The sequence below is a fragment of the Gopherus evgoodei genome, chromosome 6 (genome assembly GCF_007399415.2).
Source record: "Gopherus evgoodei ecotype Sinaloan lineage chromosome 6, rGopEvg1_v1.p, whole genome shotgun sequence".
Lineage (NCBI taxonomy): Eukaryota > Metazoa > Chordata > Testudines > Testudinidae > Gopherus > Gopherus evgoodei.
Genome location: NC_044327.1, coordinates 102,423,323 through 102,440,953, shown reverse-complemented (window position 1 = coordinate 102,440,953; position 17,631 = coordinate 102,423,323). Strand labels below are relative to the sequence as shown.

Sequence of the window (17,631 nt, the reverse complement as noted above, 5' to 3'; positions counted from 1 at the left end):
ACCATAAAGGATGCAGTTGAAACATTTGAAGATTTTTATCTCAGTATACTATCTAGCTAAAAACTAGTGAAAAACCTTTGAATCTTGTTATAATAAAAAGTCCTTTTAAAATCAGTACAATTTGATTTTTCATCTATGAACACATTACAAAATGTTCAAGCTGAAAAGTATTTAGCTTCATTTGTAAACTGAGTATTGAACAATATGAAACCATGTAAAAACTATTACAATATTAACCATATACTTGTGGTTCACTGTAACAATATGAATTTCCAATAATACTAAAGAGTATAGACTTAATAGAAAATATACTGTTGACTAGATTCCCTGATCCCCTACCTTCCATTTTCTTCTTGCTGATCCTCAAATCTCAGCTTCTCATTTGCATACTTCCAACAATTCCAAGCAGCCACAGTATTCAAAATGGCATTTCCTAGAAGCATTAATCTCCCATGCCAGACACACAGGAGCAAACCATCTAGGAACAGCTCAGCATATCCAGAGTACAGGCTTAAACAATATTGGTAGGGAAAGAATACGTTAAAACTCATTTGTTAAACAATTAAGATAAAATAAAAAATGGGGAAGAAAGAATAGATACTTTGATCATTTGCCAAATTCTCCCAATCAAGAGTGAGACTAGACTTCTTACATACATAGAATCATAGAACATGAGGTCTCTTCCAACCCTAAGGAAGTCATCTAGTCTAACCCCCTGCTCAAAGCAGGACCGACACCAACTAAATCATCCCAGCCAGGGCTCTGTCAAGGCAGGCCTTAAAAACCTCTAAGGATGGAGATTCCACCACCTCCCTAGGTAACACATTCCAGTGCTTCACCACTCTCCTAGTGAAATAGATTTTCTTAATATCTAAGCTAGACCTCCCCCACTGCAACTTGAGACCATTGCTTCTTGTTCTGTTATCTGCCACCACTGAAAATAGCTGAGGTCCATCCTCTCTGGAGCCCCCTTTCAGATAATTGAAGGCTACTATCAAATCTCCCCTCACTCTTCTCTTCTGCAGACTAAATAAACACAGTTCCCTCAGCCTCTCAAGTCATGTGCCCTAGCCCCCTAACCATTTTCGTTGCCCTCCGCTGGACTCTCTCCAATTTGTCCACATCCTTTCTGTAGTGTGGCACCCAAAACTGGACACAGTACTCCAGATTAGTCCTCAATGCTGAATAGAGGGAAATGATCATGTCCCTCGAGCTGCTGGCAATGATCCTACTTATACAGCCCAAAATGCCGTTAGCCTTTTTGGCAACAAGGGCACACTGTTGACTCATATCCAGCTTCGTGTCTACTGTAACCCCTAGGTCATTTTCTGCAGAACTGCTGCTTAGCCAGTTGGTCCTCAGCCTGTAGCAGTGCATGGGATTCTTCCTTCTAAGTGCAGGACTCTTTACTTGTCCTTGTTGAACCTCATCAGATTTCTTTTGGCCCAATTCTCCAGTTTGTCTAGTTCGCTCTGGATCCTACCGTTACCCTCCAGTGTAACTACCTCTCCCCTCAACTTACTGTCATCCGTGAACTTGCTGGGGCGCAATCCATCCCACCATCCAGGTCATTAATGAAGACGTTGAACAAAACCGGCCCCAGGACCGACCTCTGGGGCATTCTGCTTCATACCATCTGCCAACTAGACATCAAGCCATAGATCACTACTCATTGAGCCAGGTGATCTAGCCAGCTTTCTATCCACCTTCTAGTCCATTCATCCAATCAATACTCATTTAACTTGCTGGCAAGAATACTGTGGGAGATCGTATGGAAAGCTTTGCTAAAGTCAAGATACATCATGTCCACCGCTTTCTCCATATCCACAGAGCCAGCTATCTCATTGTAGAAGGCAATCAGATTGGTCAGAAGAAACCAATATGATCGTCTAGGCTGACCTTCTGCATAACACAGGCCACAAAATCTCACCCACCTACTCCCACAACAACCTCCTAACCTATGTCTGAGCCACTGAAGTCCTCAAAACATGTTTAAAGGCTTCAAGGTACAGAGAATCCTCCAGTAAGTAACTCATGCCCCACACTGCAGAGGAAGGTGAAAAACTCCCAGGGCCTCTGCCAATCTGCCTTGGAGGAAAATTACTTCCCAACCTCAAAATATGGCAAATCAGCTAAGCTCTGAGCATGTGGGCAAGACTCACTAGCCAGACACCCAGGAAAGAATTCTCTGTGGTAACTCAGATCCCACCCCATCTAACGTCTCATCACAGGCCATTTGGCATATTTACAACTAATAGTCAAAGATCAATTAATTGCCAAAATTAGGCTCTCTCATCCCCTCCATAAACTTATCAAGCTTAGTCTTGAAGCCAGATATATGTCTTTTGCCCCCACTACTCCCCTTGGTGAATCCATGTTGACTGTTCCTGACCACCTTCCTCTCCTACAAGTGCTTCAAAATGGATTCCTTGAGGACCTGCTCCATGATTTTTCAAGGGTCTAAGGTGAGGCTGTAGTTCCCTGGATTCTCCTTCTTCCCTTTTTTAAAGATGGGCACTATATGTGCCTTTTTTTAATCGTTCGGGACCTTCCCCAATCGCCATGAGTTTTCAAAAATAAAGGCCTATGGCTCTGCAATCACATCCACCAACTCCCTCTGCACCTTCAGCTGCATTAGATCCAGCCTCATGGACTTGTGCATGTCCAGCTTTTCTAAATAGTCCGTAACCTGTTCTTTCACCAATGAGGGTTGCTTATCTCCTTTGGGTGGATGCAGCTTAAAGGGGTACAGGATTTAGGTTGGGAAGAGGAAGAAATGCCATGGTGCAAACACATTGGACAAGTGCCCTTAATGAGAGGAAACTGGAAGACTTAAATATAGCCTCAAATTATATACACCAACCATTTACTATATTCTGGTTTGATGTGACAGTATAAGCCTCTATTTAAAATAAAAATAACTCATCTGTGCAACTTCTGCAAAATCTCATGATGACCTTCCAGTTACAAGAATACTTCTTGGTAATAGAGCACAACCAAATGGTAACTGAAGAGGTTATATTTGTAAATGCCTCTATGAAAGCTGAATAAAAATAAAATGTCATTTCCTTCTTTAGTTTTTGAATTTCTATCAACAATTGCACATACTATTAAATATGTATGTACTAAAAAATACAGACCAGGAGATCTGTATAAGTTTTTACCTAATTATTACACTAACTCAAAAATATTTTAATGCAATTAAATGCTGCCCACATTTTCAGGAATTAGGCCTTTCAGCTTCCCCCTTTCAACACATGTTCAAAGAATTTAGCATTATTAGACTGTCATAAATGAGTTAAGGTTTCTGGCAGGCAGTCTGCTGTAATAGCTTTGAATTTCCCTTAAGTGCGTACTGTAGATGACTTATTTTAATAAGAATTATCACTACCCTGTGGCTCAGACAAAATCTAAACTCTTATTTCCTTTGTATCACCAACATGCTAAGTAAAGGGCAATTTTTCTTACCTGCAATATTTACTGAAGGTAAAGTTAAGATGCATTCTGAGATACATGTATTGACCATGCTTCTGATCTTAACTTTTAAAATATTAATTCCTTCTAAAGTAATGTAAGACTTTCTCCATGTTTACATCTACATGCTGTGTTTGATTTCTCTGTCAGAAAATCTACAGTAGCGTATTTTCTTTTTTATGAAGTCTTTTGTTGGATCTTTCTCAGGGACAATTCCAATTTCCTATGACAGAAAACATAACGGTATTTTAAAAATTATTCCAGTTCCATATTGCACTTATGATGGTCAAAGTATTTCTTTAATATTCATTAGATTTAGTGTAGAAAGTGCCAGAAGCAAGAGAAGAGTGATTTTCTTGTAATGTTTCCTGCACTGATTGTACTGTGAATCTACTTTCTGGTACTTTAGTGTAGAGCTGAATTGAATCAATCTTAAAAAAGAATGAGTAATTAGTCTCATTTCAAATTGCTTATCAAAAAAGCAGTGTTCATTACTGATAGCTCAAGACAATGAAAGCACTAAAACAGAATTACAGATGGATTACACAGATTTACACTGAGGATTTGCTATCAGAATATCATCTTGCCATTACAAATTGATGAATGAAGGTAGGTAACGTCTAAGGCTAGCATATTTCCTGTACCTATTTTGCCATTATAGTCCCACTCTGCATAAAAGTGAACAGAAAGGGAAAAGTTGTGCAAGGGGGAAGGTAGTGTTGCAGCACCTTCTTCACTGCACCAGCGCTGAAGAGAGGGGGGAGAGGACCTCAGATGAGGGGGCAGTTATTGCTAAGGGCCAAGCCTCAGAGATCCCCTCCAGTCACATGGATGGTTCTCACTGAAGACTTTTCAGACCACCTCTGCACCTCTAAGAACAGCATCATGGTCAGTTTGTTTGTTGTGCCACATGTGGCTCCACTGCCACAGTTACGCTTTGACATTCCTGGTGACACTCAAGGTGAATGGAGATCTTGAAAGGTGAACTAGCATTCTTCAAGAGAGACAAAATTAATTCTCTAACCATGTTATACATTCTGGGGTTGTCTTGTTGACTGTCAATATAGCCAGCATGACATGCCACTTTGACCTAGTTTACGCTAGAAAGGGTTTCTTGGTATAGCTATACCATTAAATCCTCATAGTGGAGATTCTTGTCTACATGGTTAGTTAGTGTGTGCTAGCCAGGGTATGAATGTACAGTACACTAGCTTGACATGCACTGACTGGCTGTGTGGACCCTGCTACTGTGCATAACGGAACTTTTAGTGAGTGGTAGCAGGGTCCATAAGGCCAGTCAGTACAGGTCACACTAACGCACTGTATATTCGCAGCCTTGCTTTCTACGCACTGACTAGCTGTGCAGACAAGCCCGCAGCTTATCCTGGCATAGTTTATACCAGTTCCCAAACATCATAAGCTCTACTGGCAAAAGGACTCTTTCTTCGCCCTAGTTATTTTGCCAGAATAACTGTCCACATTAGGGTTTGTTTTTTGCCAATGTAAAAGTGTTGTAAAGAATCAGTTATACCAGCAAAAATGTCTAGTCTAGACCTGACCTTAAAGGCTTCTGCCAAACACGTCCCTCCACCTTTTTTCCCCAGAGAGATACTGTGATAGGATAAGGAAATGAAAAGACATCCGGTGCAGCTTTATTCCCCACTCTGTGTGGGCCTCTCACTCCATTACTGTGGAACTGAGGTGGCCTTGCTCCCCTGAGTACCATACACCACAGAGAATCACACAACAGTATTCATCCCATTCTAATGTCTAGTCTTTTAAGATACTCCACACAGTTCATTTCAGTACAACAGAGAACAACCTTCTTAATAGTGACAAAGAAAATGACAAGAAGCTATTAGGTACTTTCCATCCCCCAATCTGCCTTCATTCTATATTTTAAAGTCTCTACCACAACTGAGGGATATATATTATGGAAAACAGTTTAATTTAGGATTTCTATCCCATATGGTTATGAAGAAAATCTTGAAACTATGAACCAAGTGTAAATCAATATAGTGTTCATCTTCCTGAGCCTGTCTGTATACAGTCGAAGAACAATGTGAGGGTGAACTGCCCAATTTGTCTCAATCAGTTGTCACATTTGACACCCCAAAGATTACAGTTTGCATGTTAATATTGTTAGCTATTTCACTGTTGATCATGTTAGCAGATATACACCTAATATGCTTGTCCCACAATCATAAGCCACCCCCCACCCATCCACAGGAACCAAAAGCCCCAACCCATCTGCCTAAATTTCTGGTTTCTTCACTGACATCTACAATACAGGGTTTTTAACATGCTGAAACCCCAGGGCTATTTTACAGTTATTCATTTGCGTAACTAGAAAACTCAGTTTAAATGAGGCTTCCAAAAGAAGTTCCAGTTTGCTACAACAGAGTGCCACAGAATCCAGAAATCTTGCCACAGTTCACACATCGTGCCTTGTCTTCCCATTGATACATAAGCCATTTAAGCTGCTGTGGTCTGGCCTGACTTTAGTCTTAGATGCAGCTACATGCTGTGCACAAACTGGTACCTAGAAAGCATACGTGCTCATGAGATTAGAATCTGGTGCGCTATATTCCAAATGTACATAGTTTTATTTCTGTAGCTACACATTTTTGCAACTGCCAGTTTTAAACACAGGGTAGGTTAGATTCCAAAAATTAATACTGAGCGAAGATGGCGCACATGGGTACAATACTATTACATCCTGGATGTGATGTTTAATTGAGGTACTCCTAGCACTCCTAGGTGCTTACACAGCAGCAGTAGCTAGAAACTCTTACCATCTTTGGCTGACCAGGAAGTTGCACCTCTTCCTATTAAATGTGGACTCAAGTATAGTGATCCATGTATTCCTCACTTCTAGGCAGAAATGGTGCCATGCACTGCACCTAGGAATGAGAACATTCAAGCTGATGCAACATGCAGCACTTTTTACTAAGCAATACATGAAGAAGGCTCACCAGAAGTCAGTGTAGTGTGAAGGACCAGGATTGGTCCATTACCAGATTCAATCTGAGGCCTGGAACTTGATTTTCATGGTGATCACGTGGAGTGGACTATCTCTCTGTGACCTGACATGACATCCAGAGTCATCATCAGGATACTGGAGTGAGCAGTGCCAGCGCATGATTCACTTTTGCAGCTATTGGCCACAGTGTGAAGTATTCTGCAGAATGGCCACTCATCTGACATCTGTTAGAGTGAAATGCAAGTTTCATTTATCTGCAAAAGGTTCCTGTCACATAATACAGGTGTTAAAAAATAGCCCCGCTTCACCTCCTTTAAGACAGCAATTAGTATAATTTTTTTAAGACTATGCACACTGTCATTTGAGGAAAGAATGCACAATATAGTCTCAGATTGCCTCCGGCGATTTTGTCAGGCACTCACATATATATATGCAATGGACACATATATACACAAGACAAACAGACAGAGCTGAATCATGATGAATGTAAAAGATATGGGGAAACTTCCCACATATGGATATTATTTCCTTAGATAGAGGAGGACTGAAACGTGAAAGATTCTTTCAGTTCTATGCCTGCAATGAGGAAAAAGTTGTTAAAATAGGGAAAAGAAGGTAGACAATATTCCATACTTCAAGTTTCACATATCTTCCCTGTTCCAGTTGGTCCTGGTTTTCTGCTCTATTAGAGCAACTATCCACTTCAGTGAATAGCACATTCTGTTGGCCAAGCCTCTTATAAAACACAATATTTTTTCAGCTGTGATGCTTGATTTTTAATATTTTCCTATTCATACACAGCACATTAAGAATGCTATTAAGAATGTACCACTACAGAAAAACAATTACCTAAAGGCATAAGCTTTAGAAAGCAAACATTGTCAGCCCTCTGCAATAGAGCAAGAGCACCAGTGCACCTGGAATAGGGAAAGGAAGGGAACATGACATTGTATTTTTCTAAAGGATGTTTTTTATTTATTTAAACCAAACATTTAATGTACCTTACATACAGCAACAGAAGGCTCAAGAGTCTACATCGCTCATTCAAACTGAAAAGTGTGTAACTGCACAGAAAACAATGCTTAAATCATTCCAAAAACTACATACGAAGACATGGAATAAATATCCAGAATCCTGTTATCCTTGTACACAAAGTATATTTATGATACAAAACTGATGCATGTCTACATAAAGGTGTGCCTAAATTTACTTAAATTGTTTTAAAACTGATTTGAATTAAACCTGTACAACATGAGTGTAGGCTTAAGATCATGTTCACTTACTGTCAAAAAGGGGGGGGAAAAAATCTATTACTAGCACTAGTTTTAAAAAAAGTCCACTTGTTTATTTCATAGAGATGAGTAGGAAAATTTACATGGTGTAGAGAGGGAATTAAACCACTTATTTCTGCAGAAATGAATATTTTATGGTTGGAAAGGCAACCTTCTGAAAATATACTGACATTATACTGTCTTTCTGAGTGCAGAGAGTTGTTCTAGTGCCTCTGTTGCTGCTCAGAGCTTCCCTACCAGCAGCCACATGAAGCTAAGTATGCCTGAAGCTAAGTATGCCGTAAGTATGCTGTAGGGCAGCAGTGAAATTAACAACTGCCAGTTTCATTTTGTTCCCGTTCTGAAAAGCAACAATGGTCTTGGTTTAAAGAATAAGCATTTGCTAACATGATCATAGCAGGTATCACGTTTTTCCTGTATTTAGAATACAATATTCCCAACCCCAAAGGTTCAAAAAAATGATAAGTTTTTTTTTTTAATATAAATATTAAACATGTTTTTGGACTGTCCTGTGATTTTTTTTAGCTCCCCCTACTCCCCCAAAATGACAGGCTCTAATATTAGTAGAAGGGATGAGGAAAAAGTTCCCCCATTTTAACAGCCACTGAGCTCCACCCCCAAAACAAAGTCTTGGGATAGCACTTTGGTAGGAAACCCAGTAACCTCCCCAACAACTGGATGAGGGCTGGACTTTTCACTAGAGCCCTTTGACCTCACTGGTGCCCCTCCCTTCCCCCCCCCCCCCGCATAAACATCCTCTTATTGTACTAAACCCAGCCAAGGCTACTTCTGCCCCTGATCCCTGCCCTCAGATGCAACTGGACTAGCCAGGGTTGATGTACACCAGCCCGTGTCCCAGTCACGTGAGCTTGGAAAAGAAAAACTTCTGCATGAATCTAGGCTGAGAACTAAAGGTATGTCTGCACTGCAGAATTAACTCAGGTGATCCACACTCAAGTCTGAACACCCGAGTTGGCCTAGCCTAGTTGTTAGGAACTACACAGCAAAGCCACATCAGAGTTACTCTGTCCTCACTGGGGCTGTGCTCATCCTTGTATTTTGCTAGAACTTCTGGGGACACATCTCACAGCAATCTGTGCTGCAATAAGCTGAGCTGCTTCATGTTTCTTTCACAGTGAATTGCAGGAGAATTTACCTGTCCCAGGCACACAGAGGAATCGTGGAAAGGTACTGGAGGACTATCAGCACTCATGAGACTAAGTCTGTGTCCCCAACTGAAAGTGGCACTGAACTCTAGGCTACATATCCAGACAGACCAGTTAGCCCAGATTTAAAGCATCACTAAACACCGGTGACAGGGTTTCATATCGGACAGACACAGGGTTAAGGACAACACCCAAATTAAGCGCAGTGAAGACATGTACAGACTCAACTGGAAGGAGCAGACAAAAAGCAGCTGCAGCATGGATCTCTGCACACTGATGTCAGACTGCTACTTACTACCTTCCATACCACTTATTCCTTCCCTCCCTCTTTCTCCCGTCCTCCATTCACCTTCTCTCTCCCTCACTTCAGTGTCACCTGTCCCTTCTTTTAGCTAACCTTGATTAAGAAATTAAAACACAAAAAACAAAAGAGCTCACATTAAATAGATTAAAAACTGGCTAACTGACAGGTCTCAAATGTAATGGGAAATGGGAAATCACCATTGAATGGGTGAGGTTTTTTGTGAGGACTCACAGGGATAAGTTCTTGATCCTGTGCTATTTAAAAACTTTTATCAATGACCTAGAAGAAAACAATTACTTATAAAACTCGCAAATGACACAAAGATCAGAAGAATGGCATAATGTAGAGGACACATCACTAATACAGAGTAATCTGGATGCAGGTAAACTACGTGTGTTTTAATGCAGCAAATGTACAGTCATAACTAGGAACAAAGTATGCAGACCATACTTACAGGATAAGGGACTCCATCCTGAGAAGCAGTGACTGAAAAACACTCAGGGTTCATGGTGGATAATCAGCTGAACATAAGCTCCCAGTGAGAAGCTTTGGGCAAAAGGGCTAATGCGATTCTTGGATATATAAACAGGGAATATAAAGTAGGAAACATTAACTCAGTATGTGTCTTCTCTGAAGGCTGTAAACTTTTTGGGGCAGGAACTTCCTTTTACTAGCACAATGCAAGCCTCAGTGTCAGTTGGGTCTCTACACTTTAGTATGTAACTACTTAGATTCACCTAAGAAATTTAAAATAACTCAAACAGGGCAACACAACATGCCAATATTTCATGGATCTGGCCAATGTTTTGTTAATAGTCCTTCCTTGTTATCTTTTATAGGCTTGGGCTGCCCTAAAAGGACATTATAAATCCATACAGTCATAGTCTCCCTTCATGTAACAATGCAGTATTCAGTCCAATAAACCATATCCACTGAAGAGGACAAGAGTATATTTTATATCCAGTAAAACAACAGATAAATAGTGATCTCCAAAAATTCAAACTCACTATACATTTTTTAAATCTGATCAGAACAAGTCAACTTAGGGAAAGTGTGCAGTACATTTTCAAGCTCTTACCAAACCAGAATTAAAAGAAAGCATGTTCACAGCAAGTCTGCATCCTTGAAACTTCAGGAAATAATTCAGTACCAATACTTTCAGGACTAGTAAGAGGTCTCCCTTTCTACTCAAGAAATAGGAAAAGAAAAACAGTAACTAGATTTTAGAAAATATTGTCCCCAGGTTTCCTGCACATTTCACCAAATTCACTGAAACAGAAGAAAATTTATTGTAAGATTAAAATATTTTAATCAATGTTTAAGAGGCTATTTAAAAATGTGCAAAGCTATGTAGTGAATGGGTAACTAAAGTTAAATGTGTTTAAAAGATGAAGTTGTTTTATAAAAGCTCCACACTGCATATAAAATTAAATTTCAGTGGCATAAACATTAACAAATTTCTGGGTTTGATTTTTATTTTACTCTCTACTCAAGAATAATCAGAGAAAAGGGCTGCTCTTCCCACTTGGACAATAAAAGTATATAATATGGAGACAAAGTTTGACAAAGCTAAAAACTAGTATTCCCACAAATCAGATATAATAGCTATAAGAATTGAATATCCACAATCAAGGAGACAAATCATTTTTAATCTGCTATTAAAGATTTGTTTCTCTGATAACCTAAACATTTCATTAAACTACTTCCACAGATGAAAAAATTGTGTAACAGTCAGCAAAGATGATAAAAACTGGAAAAAAAAATCACTGAAATCTGCTCAGTAAAATAAGAGTACACCATCAGGATCACTGGAGAATGAGCTAGCTTATTCTTCTCCACTATAGAGGAATGTATGTTGCTGTGTTAGAGCAGAAGTGAGCCCTAAAAACATACATGCATAAGGGGTGGGGGGGCAGTTCTAATTTTCCTATGGTGAATCTTGTGTCTATATTTTATGTCCTGATGGTACTAAAATCAAAAGAAAAGACCAAGGCACAAAACTTGCATTAGAAAGCAATTACTGTCATTTATACCAAACACAAAAGACACTTTCTAAAATGACAGTCACCCTAAAAATTTACAACATCCAGTATCTTCATTAAGCATCATTATCCTCTGAACACACTTTTGTGTTTGCTTGTTTGCCAGTAATGTCTGGATGTTTTAATTACCCCACTACTCTCTTCACCATTTGTCAATTATCTTTAACAAATACAAAAACATGCCTTTAGCATGTTCAACTCCTACACCCCTAGTGATCTAAGATGAGCACTAGAATTCTGCCATTTGAAATATATACAACCTTTTGCTTCCAGCCAAATAATGTACATTCAGAATAATTTAAAATTTCCTAAATGCTCCAGATCGTCACTCTCATCAGCTTTGCCACATAAAATACCGATAATCGCAAAAAAAAAAAGGTGTTTGGATTACATTTAAATATTCCTCCACACTCCGCAAATCATCTTTATCTGGTCAACAGCCATAGTACATAGCATAGTAGCTATGACCCCTACATTTGAGGTGGTGTGATCAAAGGAGGTCTGGCCAGACTTGGAAAAACATTTCCACTGAGAATGGACATACTGCCTGTCAAAAGGTTATTCCCACTGCGTACAGGGAGCAGCTCATATTACTCCAGTGTAACATGAAAGTGCAAAATCTAGCCGTAGTAATCCACATACATGTTTTTCTTTCCAAAAGGGCATATGGGAGACACTGACTAGAACAGAACATCCGTATTATCATTTGAAGGGGGAGAAAAAAAAGTTTCCCTAATCAATCCAGCTATGAGAATCAGACACTCCTTTAAAAAAAAAATCACTTTTAAAATGTTGCCCTTTAATTTGGAAACTATTTTCTTTGTTACTTTTTTCCTCTTTTACTTTTAAAAAGATCAGACTTTCCTTCTGCAGAAGACAAAACTTTGGAGGCGTAAATCTTAATGTCAATGACAGGAAGGCTTTGGTGAACCATTACCATAAATCTGACAAACGCTAATTTGATGGGTGGCTGTATCTGTCTGCTGCAAGGCCAGTCTAGACAGTCTATTGAGAAATCCTAAAACACAACTGTTTGTTCCCTGTAACACCATCTGGATATGGCAATAAGAGCCGACCCAGTGCCATTCACACATGGATCAAAGCACATGCTAATGCCATCATGAAGTCATACACATAAAAAATTCAATCTGAGAACTCTAAGCAATTTTCCTAAGTCCTCAGTGAAGAAACCTCAGACTTAGCTTGAGTCGAGCTAAGGGGGAGAGGGTGGAAAAAGAGAACAGAATATTTAATGAGCTTGGCCTTCCAGAGGAATGTTAGGCCACCCATTGTATTGGAAAAGGCTCATGTCACACTTCAGTCATGGCACCCATCAGGGAGCCCCTTTACAAAAATTGATCTGAGGACTTTTGTAATTACCTGTTTTGAACAGAAACAATACCCAGAAATATGAGAGGGGTTCCAAGGTGTAAATCTTACATTTTATTATATCAGACTGAGCTGGCAGAATTTTCAATATTGCAGACAATATTGAAAACCCCTCTCTCATTAAATTGCACTGTGGCATCAGATCAAAGCATCAAGGGCCCCCTATTGAACTTCTCTAAATATTACAAACATAAGAGCAAGTCTGGCTGTGCAGAAACTAGAAACAAAGCCAATTTTCTTTCTACTTCCCCTCCACCCCGACCCAAAATGCAACGTCCTACAATTTAGCTTCAAATTTTATTTAAAAATAAAAGCTCAATATCCATGTCGCAAAACCGAAGTTCATAAAACTCGATCTCCATAAACACTTAAAGCATAATTAACTGTTCTTTGCATGCCTCACCTCAGCAATACATTTTCTAGAATGTTGTTGTTAATATCTGACTGCCTTTCATCAGAACTTTTTAAAAAAAAAATTCTAGGCCGGATTTTTTTTTTTTAAACATGCATAGCATTTTGCAACAATTCTAACAAATTGTAGAAAAATTATTTTAGGCTTTGTAATAGAATTATATATCAGATATGCCATATTTTTCCAATGAAGGATCTGCTGATACTAAGATAAGCTTCCAAAAAAATTATGCATTTTGATCATTCTGAAGACTTGGGGTGCAGTGTTTCGTTTAACTTCGCCTTTTTGATTAAGCTTATAAAGGACACATACTCAAAACCGTTTGCTGTAGAATTTCTGAGAAAGTTACACTATGAATCTAGCATGCTGTTAAGTTACACTGTCATTTGGGAACAGGAGCAACATTTTTTTTTTCATTTTGATGTAGATAATATTAAAAATGTGGCTCCCATTCATGTATTTGATATATACAAGACAGGTGATTCTTTCACATATAAAATGTATAATTTATTAAGCAAGCATACTACTCTAGTTTATTGTAAAATATAAGTTGTATCTTCATCATAAGTGTGGAGATGAGCAAAACTCACTTCTGTAATCACTAATAGTTACTAATTTCTTGCACGTATTTAACTATCAGTATTCCCAAATGTAGCATTTTAAGTTTGTCAGTTAAAAGCATTTATTATTTATCTGTGAACACACAAAATTAAAGTCATATTTAGTTGGGCCATATACTTACTGTTTCACTGCAAAATTGTTGCAACAATGCAGACTTTATAAGCAATTCTTACAGTATCTACTAAGTCCTTCAGACCATTATTCCCCTGTGCTCCTTTGCAAACAAGATACCGAAGCAAAACACCAAGCAGTTAAACATATTTTTTGCAAAGAACTTGAGGTACAATTTCAAAAAAATAAATTGGTCAGAGGACAACCTTACCAAATTTTAATATCCACCCTTCAAATTTAATTATGTAGAAAGAAACTGTACATTTGAACACTTTGTATATTCTGTGGTATGTTAAATTTGGAACACTACTAAAAAGAGTGAATATTTCTCTTAATTTAATAAAATATTTAAAAGAGACCTTGAAAGAACAAAATAAATCAGTAGGTAGGGACACTTGTATATTGCACTGTAGAAACTTTCAGCTAACGGTGTGCAAATTACAAGGGTCTGTTCTACTACTATTTTTTTTAAAAGTGATACATAAAAAACACAGTTTCACCCCCATTCAAGATGGTGACTATTCAAGAAAGTGAATCTTGCCAACAGACTAGCACAGAGCACAAAACAAGTGATCACGGACTCTCTCATAGGTTTGCTAGGGAACAAATAAAGAGGCTTATTTATAAAGATTCCCTGATCTTGAAGAAAGAGCCAAGATGTACTCCCAGTACTGAGTTGGGACTCTCAAGACTAGTAAATTGTGAATCAAGTTTTAATAGCAAAGAAATGTTTCAATGGGGGGGCGGGGAAGAGAAGACAACTGTTAGAGGAAGGTCCTGTGCATCACTACCAACAGAAGTTGCAATAGAAACTAGTAAAAAGTAACCTTTAAAGGGGAAAAAATAAAACAAGATCGAGAAAAGAGGAGGAAACGACTACACCCCCAATGCTTTCTTCCATTTAACATGAAGCCTTATTTATAACTAATTATAGAACATCAAACTAGCTCTACACTTTCAGCATGGTTAAATCACACTATATATACACGCCTGAGGCATCCATACATACTCCAATACGTTAACACCAGCACTCTTTTTTCTTCAATACTGATAATTGTTTTTAAGTGACTGAGCTAATTCTACTTAAAACAATACTTAATATCACTATAATGGAGTTCCAGAAACTGAATAGATGTGAAGGATATGTTAAACAGAGTTCAAAGCTCAAAAACTCTGATATTTCAGCAGTTACAAGACTGCAGTAGAACAGCATTGCCATCTACTGACGAGTTTCATTGTAAAAACCTTCCATAATCAAGCCAGAGTTAGGTCTAATCTAAGAATGCATAAAATCTATGTGAGCTCTTCTAATTACCACTTAAGGAAAAACTGAGTCATAACAAAAAACATCTTTAAAAATGTAAATTAATAGATTCTCATGCAATATATTTGTGTCAGTAACAAAATATGCTATTAGCTTCTCACCTACACACAATAAAAAAAGTAAAAAAGGGAACAGTTTAATTAGTTTTGTAAATATACATATGCAACTTCCTGAAAATTAAAGGTTTTTTTTTTTAAACTCTTCTGTAGTTTGTAGATGTTAATAGCAGATTTTAGTGTCACCTGAGGATCTATTAACTTTATATATAAATATATGTATGTGATTATCCAAATTATCTGCCCAATTCTATAAGTAAGGAAAATAAAGAATATACATTTAAAATGATAAAGTAAAATCTCATTTTGTCAAATAAAGAACATTTGTTCCATCATTTTTACTTCTTGGTAAATGCACAGACACCAACTTTCTCTTAGGAAACAAATAAATCTCATTATAGAAGCCAGTAGAAATGGTACATTGTTTAATTAAAGGAATAACAAAAAGACTTTTTGCCATGCCTATTTCATTTCAGTCATAGCTTTGATAAACATACTATGAAATGACAAAAACAAGCATAGCAAAACATTTATCCACAAAGAGAGAAGTCTACAGGACAGAAGAATTGTGCCCACTTGGTCAGTTTTCTGGGACATCTGAAAAGCCCACCCCAATCATGACAGAGGCGTTATATCTATTAAAACACAGATTTAGTCAAAAAGGTTGTTTTTCCCCCCACTGACCCACAGAGACTATCATTTAGCAAAACACAAAAAAGAGGATACCAGCCAACAAACACTACTTGAAACAGAGGGCAATGAAGTGGTTCGCTTTAATGAAAGACTTTTCCTTTTCTATAATTCTACTGTAAAAACTGAAAACGTCTTTAATGCACAGAAAGAGAGACAAATGTGTGCTATGTCATTAAGAAAAAAAAATATATCCACACTGCACAGGGCACAAACCACCACGTAACTACTTTCAGTTATGTGGTAACTGTCATGTAATTACAGTACATAGTTATTTATGTCTCTCAGATTACATGGCAATAAAGCCAGGTTATCAGTTACCATATGTAGTAATTTGTGGTTGGTAGATGCTGGAGATAATTTAATATATTCATCAAATATATCAGTGTGAAAGCTATAATTACCATTATTGTAAAGCTATAGATGCAGTTTCTCATTTTCTGCAGAACATATAACTGAATTCCCACAATGGCCACAAATAACTGGGCTCTAGCCATAGACTCATACTATATCAGGGTTGGAAGGGACCTCAAGAGGTCATCTAGTCCAACCCCCTGCTCGAAGCAGGATCAATCCCCAACTAAATCATCCCAGCCAGGGCTTTGTCAAGCCTGACCTTAAAAACCTCAAAAGGAAGGAGATTCCACCACCTCCCTAGGTAACCCATTCCAGTACTTCACCACCCTCCTAGTGAAAAAGTTTTTCCTTATATCCAACCTCAACCTCCCCCATTGCAACTTGAGACCATTACTCCTTGTTCTGTCATCTGGTACCACTAAAAACAGTCTAGATCAGCGGTTGCCAAACTTGTTCCGCCACTTGTGCGGGGAAAAGCCCCTGGCAGGCCAGGCCGGACTGTTTACCTGCCGCGTCCCTGGGTTCAGCCAATCGCTGCTCCTGGCCAATGGGAGCTGTTGGAAGTGGCACAGGCTAAGAGATGTACTGGCTGTCACTTCCAGCAGCTCCCATTGGCCTTGAGCTGCGAACCACAGCCAGTGGAAGCCATGGTTGGCCGAACCCGCAGACGCGGCAGGTAAACAAACCAGCCCGGCCCACCAGGGGCTTTCCCCGCACAAGCAGTGGAACAAGTCTGGGAACCACTAGTCTATATCCACCCTCTTTGGAACCCCCTTTCAGGTAGTTGAAAGCAGCTAACAAATCCCCCCTCATTCTTCTCTTCTGCAGACTAAATAATCCCAGTTCCCTCAGCCTCTCCTCATAAGTCATGTGCTCCAGCCCCCTGATCATTTTTGTTGCCAGCCGCTGGACTCTCTCCAATTTTTCCACATCCTTCTTGTAATGTGGGGCCCAAAACTGGACATAGTACTCCAGATGAGACCTCACATATGCTGAATAAAGGGGAATGATCACATCTCTCAATCTGCTGGCAGTGCTCCTACTTATACAGCCCAAAATGCCATTAGCCTTTTTGGCAACAAGGGCACACTATTGACTCATTCAGCTTCTCGTCCACTGTAACCCCTAGGTCCTTTTCTGCAGAACTGCTGCCTAGACACTCGGTCCCTAGTCTGTAGCAGTCCCTGGGATTCTTCCATTCTCAGTGCAAGATTCCACACTTGCCCTTGTTGAACCTCATCAGGTTTCTTTTGGCCCTCCGTATCCTATCCCTACCCTCCAGCGGATCTACCATTCCTCATTTGCAATGTCATTTGCAAACTTGCTGAGGGTACAGTCCACACCATCCTCTAGATCATTAATGTCAGGATGAGAAGACCCGCAGACGTGTTTCTTTGAGAGGATGGTTGT

The 17,631-nt window shown here is 38.9% G+C and overlaps 1 protein-coding gene across 13 annotated transcripts in view; it reads right to left on the bottom strand.

Moving 5' to 3' along the window:
* Nucleotides 1-17,631, bottom strand: part of ARL15 (ADP ribosylation factor like GTPase 15) — a 322,749-nt gene that overhangs the window by 218,701 nt on the left and 86,417 nt on the right. For 2 of the 13 annotated variants that reach the window (XR_004000954.1, XR_004000951.1), the window contains 2 exons: nt 6,450-6,681; nt 6,270-6,377 (listed from right to left, as the gene is read on the bottom strand). The exons of 9 other annotated variants lie outside the window; for them this stretch is intronic. The gene's annotated coding sequence lies outside the window, so the exon portion shown is untranslated. The remainder of the gene's footprint in view (nt 1-6,269; nt 6,378-6,449; nt 6,682-17,631) is intronic. 2 more of the 13 variants (XR_004000952.1, XR_004000953.1) reach the window with 2 other exon arrangements.